This window comes from Coregonus lavaretus, assembly GCF_964263955.1.
Source record: "Coregonus lavaretus genome assembly, chromosome: 10".
Taxonomy (NCBI): domain Eukaryota; kingdom Metazoa; phylum Chordata; class Actinopteri; order Salmoniformes; family Salmonidae; genus Coregonus; species Coregonus lavaretus.
This window is the reverse complement of record NC_139997.1, coordinates 44126064-44132888: the sequence shown is the minus strand read 5'-3', so window position 1 is coordinate 44132888 and position 6825 is coordinate 44126064. Positions and strand designations below refer to the sequence as shown.

Here is a 6825-nt window from a genome sequence, read left to right as displayed (position 1 = left end):
TCCAGCGGGTATATCTCACTGGTCATCCCCAAAGCCAACACCTCCTTTGGCCGCAATTCCTTCCAGTTCTCTGCTGCCAATGACTGGAACAAATTGCAAAAATCTCTGAAGCTGGAGACACTTATCTCCCTCACTAACTTTAAGCATCAGTTGTCAGAGCACCTTACCGATCACTGCACCTGTACACAGCCCATCTGAAATTAGCCCGCCCAACTACCTCATCCCTATATTGTTATTTATTTTGCTCATTTGTACCCCAGTATCTCTATTTGCACATCATCTCTTGCACATCTATCATTCCAGTGTTAATACTAATTGTAATTATTTGGCACTATAGCCTATTTTATTGCCTTACCTCCATAACTTGCTAAATTTGCACACTGTATATTATATGTATTTCTGTTGTATTTTTGACTTTGTTTTGTTTTACCCCATATGTAACTCTGTGTTGTTGTTTTTATCGCACTGCTTTGCTTTATCTTGGCCAGGTCGCAGTTGTAAATGAGAACTTGTTCTCAACTGGTTTACCTGGTTAAATAAAGGTGAAAAAAATATATATATACATATATATATATATATATATATTAGACATTAATTTTTTTGAACAAATAAATTATTTCATATGAACACAAACAAAACAAACTATTAAATCTCGACCTCCATCAATATATTGTCACAAAAATAAAAATAAAAATCCAGCTCCACCGCTACCTCTTGATCCCACTGCACACACCTGCAGTGGAACCAGTGCTGGCAGAAGTCACAGCACACCCATGGCACCTCGGATCTACACTCCTGAGAGGAGCTTGCAGGCGGATCACGCTCCCCGCAGCGAGCACAGCAGATGGTTTCTTCTTTTATAAAAAAATAAAATAATAATACAAATGGATTAATATGGTTTTGCAAAATGTAGAAGTTATTCAACAACAATAGTAATTGATACAACTGAGAGAGCGAGAAAAAAGATTATGAAGTACCTGAGAGTGGTGCCATGGGCGGTGTGACAGATGTGACCGGTGTAGCTTTTCTCTTCCTTTTCTGTGCTGCAGTTTGAGAAAAAGTTGTGTTAGACAGAGCATGTTGCATGAAAACCCTTTTCAACTTTTTTACATCAATACCTCTGGAGGAAGCTGCAGAGGTTTTGGAGGAGGTGGAGATGACTTGAGGGCTGGTGCTATGTACTGTAGATATGTAAAGATATATATATTTTTTACATTGCTGTTTTATAAAACAGATAACAAACAGTCATTTTTTCGTAATTTAACATGTGTTTACTTGTGGAGGTGGTGGTATTCAAATTGCAGGGGGCAGGGACACCAGACGAGGCTGCTATGGTGGTGTGACCAGGGGAGACGGAGGAGGCAGTTGGTCCAGAGGAGGCCGTGTTGGTGGTGACAGACATGGGGGGTGGTGTGCATTGGGGTGGTGGTGGACAAAACCGCCGACAATGGCTTGGAGGAGCTGGTGTTTGTAATGGTGGGGTTGAGGGGCCGACGATGGTGTGGCCGGGAGAGTAGGCATGTGGCCTTCTTCTGCAGCTGGGGACTCCGACGGCTCCTACAGGTGTTGCACACTGGGAGGCACTGGCAGTGGTGATGCAGCTGTCAGGAGTGGTTCCAGCAGGGGGTCCAGCAGAGGCGATGGCGTCAATGGTCTCATCCATGGCAGCCCTCTCCTGTGCCCTCTGTGTTCTGAGGGCTGCCCGACGCTCTTTCTCCTCTGCCTCGGCCCTCTCCTTCTCACCCCTCTCCTGCCACTGGCACGTGTTTTCCTCCCCGGTGAGGCATGTGGCGACCACATGGAGTCTTCTGTATCGGTCCAGCCGATACTTCAGGACAGTAAGGATGTGCCCCAGGTCCTTCGCTATCAGCCCCCCCTCTATTAGGGGGTGCTCTTCTAGAGCTAGGGATGGGACTGGAGCAGCGGCTGGGACTGGAGCAGGGGCTGAGGGTCCTCCTGTGGTTGCTGGGGAGGAGGTGCTGATGGATGGCACAGTGCTGCTGGTTCCAGTAGAGGCGGTGTTGGGACCCGGTAGGATCCGAGACGGCATTAAACGGGACCCTTCAATGGCTGAAGGGTCAAAAGGGAAGAGGCCACACTTCTTAAACCCTTCCACCACATAGCGCATGTCCTTGCATCACTGGTACGGGTAGCGGAATACTCTGGCAAATTCTGATTTGTTTACCATGTAGGAGTGGTCAAAATGGCTAAGATCTCCAGCTACCTTGGAGAACTCAGCCTTTAAAGGGCCAAAGTATGCCACGTCCAGCGGCTGCAGGACATGGGTGCAGTGTGGTGGAAGACAAAGAAGTATAACCCCTTCCCTTAGTGCCGCCGCGAGCTCTTCCGGGTCCATGTGGCTCTTGTGCCCATCGAAGAGGAGAAGGAGAGGGCGCTCTTTCACGGCATGCTTAATGAAGTGCTCCCCAGTTGCATTGAAGCAGGCCAGCACTGTGATGTGCTCCTTGGTCCCCGGAGCCTGCTGGTACACATGTTTTGCACCCCGGGGAGCCAGAACTTTGTGCCTGCTCTGGTCGCTACGAAACCCAGACTCATCGCAGTTATAGATTTGTCTGGGTTTCTCCCTCAACCCACTCTCCTCCAAGTGCTTCTCATAAGAAGTGAAGAAGGTGTCCATCGTCGGACGTGTGGCACACTCAGCTCTCCCCCTATCCAGGGTGTCCGGCCTCCTCATGCTTAGGTTCTTGTGCCTCCTCCTGAACATTTCCCACCACCTCTTCCCCAGTGGTGGGATTGTTTCCCCTGGGTGCCGAAACCTACAATGGAATAGAATATATAATTGTCCATCCAGGATGAAAATGTTTGTTTTGGTATCACCATACACATCCACATTTACATCACACACATTGAGAACAGTCAGTCCACCAATCAACACACATAAACACATAGAACACAAAATACCTGCGTATTTTGTCGGCGTATTTCATCAGCCTCTGTCTGGTGAAGGGGAACCCATGGCTGGCGCAGTAGATACAGTACTGTACCAGAGACTTATCATCCTCTGGTGCAAGCAATGTGGGTGGTCCACTGCGACAACCATGGGTCAACCGGCCTCTCAGCCTGTCCGCCAGGGTCTGCCGAGGTACACCATGCACCTTGGTAGATAAGAAAAGAAAACTGTTACTAGCAGATAAAATTCACATACACATGGTAATCTCCTAAAAACAAAAGATGCCTAACCTTGGCAGCCTGGCGGATAGCCATCCCTGCCCCGCAGTCCTCCATGGCATGGAACATGTCCACCTCACTCCACTGCTTCCTCTTGACTTTCTCCATGCTGCAGTGGTAAATACATGTAGCTAAATAACTTGGCATACTATACACATTTTAGAAAGATAACTCAATCTGAATATGTATAAACATTTACATTTCAAAGCTAAGGCATTGAAAGGTGATGAAAGTTTTCACAATAACTGAAAGTGTACCCACGTTTTTTGTTTGATGTTATCTGTAATGAAAATTAGTGTCCCAATTAGTGTAATATTGATGCATACATTGTACCATTTGACTAAATACTGCCTCTATGTAGCTGTTGTAAGATGAAACATAGCCAACAGTGATAGGTGTCAAAAAGTTAATGGTTCAAAGTTCCAAATAAATTTTTGCAGATTGTGCAAAACGCCTCCGTCAGAGGACTCCAATTTTGATACGGTAAAGCTTGACAACATGCAGCTGTTTTCGTGATATGTATGATCTAACACTTATAATTTCTTTCCCTTTTGCTTACTTAGCAGTTCTATCAACATTTAGCAACTAAGATAGCAACATTAGAAAATCCGTTAGCTATATTTCAGAGGTAAAAAGTTGGATATTAAATTAGGTGTGGTCTGTCGCGCAGTCGAATTTTACAATATGCAGCATGTTCCACAAAATGTGTACATATAACTTTTTTGAAAACTCTCAAAACCTAACTTAACTTACATAAATTGCACTGAAAATCAGTGGTCAGCTAGCTAAAAGGTTGTCGTTAGTCACAAAACTTACCGTTATTTTTCAGTCCATTTAAATGTTGAGCTCGAGGTGATTCAGTCCTCAAACCGCTAGAGAGTGTCCGAGGTTAGGGGGTGTCCGATGTTTGGGGAAAATTAGCTATAGCCATTGCTTTTGCCGGGAAGGAGCAAGAGACATTCAACTTTGATCCTGTTGTTGCTGATTATGGCTATAATTGAAAACATTTGTCGCTAGAAATGTGTTCCTTTGCAGGTAGAAATGTGTTCAACATCCACTGAACTAGCTAGCAAGTTTACTAGATAGCTAGCTACAGTAGTTGCCTTGGTAACAAAACAAACAGACTTGCTAGTTTAGCTAACCAAACCATCAGTCCTTGCTTGCTATTATGAAAATAGAATTCAACAATGCCAATGTTTCAATTCAACATTTAATTTCAAAAGCAGCTCAAACATAGAACATGTAATAATTAACTATAGGCACTGAATTCTACCGTGCTGATATATTACGTGTTTGTAGGGAAATAATGCACGCTATAGAATGCCCTTCAAGCCAATCAGAAATTAACTTGGGGCCCTATGCTTTCTCTGGAAACTTTGCTAGTGCGTCATGGAACACACCTTCTACGTCGTTCATTATTTTCCATAGAACGCATAGCCTCTTGTTGATTATCCCTTACTAAATAGCCTATCTAAAAGATGCCATGAGTCTTGTTAAACAATGTAGAATTTCAGGAAAGTTTGAGGTAATTTTTTTAACTGTGAAAAAGGCCCTGGGGAAAAAAGTTTGGGAACCCCTGCATTACTGCAATCATGACTAGTTCGGTTGGCGGAAATACAAGTACAGGCTTTGTTGCCGGCAATACCTTTCAGAAATAAAGAAAAGGCGGCATGGTAAAGTTGCCGGAAGAACTTCTTGGTATGAAAGGTATATTACATAGGCTACAGCACTTAGTTGGATCAAGTTTTGGTATTTAGCTCCTTTATGATAGATAAGCTGCTGTGGATCATTTCCAATGCTCTCAAGTCTTGTGTGTTCCAACATTGTAAAAGCCAATAAAAAGGTATGCTGTGATTTTAATCTCTGGTGCTGACAACCTCACATTGCTGTATAACCTCCACACCACCGTCACCATAATGTAATCTACAGATGTAGAATCATAATTTGAGCCAGTTTGCTACAGCAGGAAAATCCTGCAGTAACAGGAAATGTGAATTATTATGTGGAATATAATTAATGGACATTTTATGTAGGGGTTGATACATTGTTCGATAGGGCAAACCAAGTCCGACATTTTAAAGTGGAAATTACAAACTTTAGAATGTGTAGGATGTGTCGTTATTGTTGTTAATAAGGCCTACTACTGTTGTGTCATCTGCAAACTTGATGATTGAGTTGGAGGCGTGCGTAGCCACGCAGTCATGGGTGAACAGGGAGTACAGGAGGGGGCTGAGCACGCACCCTTGTGGGGCCCCTGTGTTGAGGATCAGCGTAGTGGAGGTGTAGTTTCATACCTTCACCACCTGGGGGAGGCCCGTCAGGAAGTCCGGGACCCAGTTGCACAGGGCGGGGTTCAGACCCAGGGCCTTGAGCTTAATGATGAGCTTGGAGGGTACTATGGTGTTGAAGGCTGAGCTGTAGTCAATGAACAGCATTCTTACATAGGTATTCGTCTTGTCTGGATGGGATAGGGCAGTGTGCAGTGCGATGGCAATTGCATCGTCTGTGGATTTATTGTGGTGGTATGCAAATTGTAGTGGGTTTAGGGTGTCAGGTAAGGTGGAGGTGATATGATCCTTAACTAGCCTCTCAAAGCCCTTCATGATGACAGAAGTGAGTGCCATGGGGCGACAGTTATTTAGTTAAATTACCTTTGCTTTCTTGGGTACAGGAACAATGGTGGACATCTTGAAGCAAGTGGGGACAGCAGACTGGGATAGGGAGAGATGTCCGTAAACACTCCATGATCATGATGACCACATCGTTATCCACCTGTAAAGGCTCTGACTGACATGAACCATCCTTGTTATTAAATAGTGTACTTGGCTCATTACTCTTACTGTAAGCTACAGTACCAGTCAAAAGTTTGGACAAACCTACTCATTCCAGGGTTTTTCTTTATTTTACTATTTTCTACATTGTAGAATAATAGTGAAGACATCAACACTATGAACTAACATATATGGAATCATGTAGTAACCAAAAAAGTTTTAAACAAATCAAAATATATTTTAAATTTGAGATTCTTCAAAGTAGCCACCCTTTGCCTTTATGAAAGCTTTGAACACTCTTGGCATTCTCTCAACCAGCTTCACCTGGAATGCTTTTCCAACAGTCTTGAAGGAGTTCCCACATATGCTGAGCACTTGTTGGCTGCTTGTCCTTCACTCTGCGGTCCAACTCATCCCAAACCATCTCAATTGGGTTGAGGTCAGGTGATTGTGGAGGCCAGGTCATCTGATGCAGCACTCCATCACTCTCCTTCTTGGTCAAATAGCCCTTGCACAGCCTGGAGGTGTGTTTTGGGTCATTGTCCTGTTGAAAAACAAATGATAGTCCCACTAAGCGCAAACCAGATGGGATGGTGTATCGCTGCAGAATGCTGTGGTAGCCATGCTGGTTAAGTGTGCCTTCAATTCTAAATAAATCAACGACAGTGTCACCAGCAAAGCACACCCAAACCATCACACCTCCTCCTCCATGCTTCACGGTGGGAACCACACATGCGGATCTCATCCGTTCACCTACTCTGCATTTCACAAAGATGCGGTTGGAACAAAAAATCTCAAATTTGGACTCATCAGACCAAAGGACAGATTTCCACCGTTCTAATGTCCATTGCTCGTGTTTCCTGGC

At 44.3% G+C, this 6825-nt stretch overlaps 1 long non-coding RNA gene across 1 annotated transcript; it reads right to left on the bottom strand.

The window, feature by feature from the left end:
* Positions 1 to 3089: 3089 nt before the first annotated feature.
* LOC311135900 lies at positions 3090 to 4051 on the bottom strand. The gene is made up of 3 exons (XR_014613822.1): positions 4006 to 4051; positions 3451 to 3469; positions 3090 to 3298 (listed from the first exon to the last, which is right to left on the bottom strand). It is a non-coding gene; the product is annotated as an uncharacterized lncRNA (long non-coding RNA).
* Positions 4052 to 6825: the final 2774 nt, after the last annotated feature.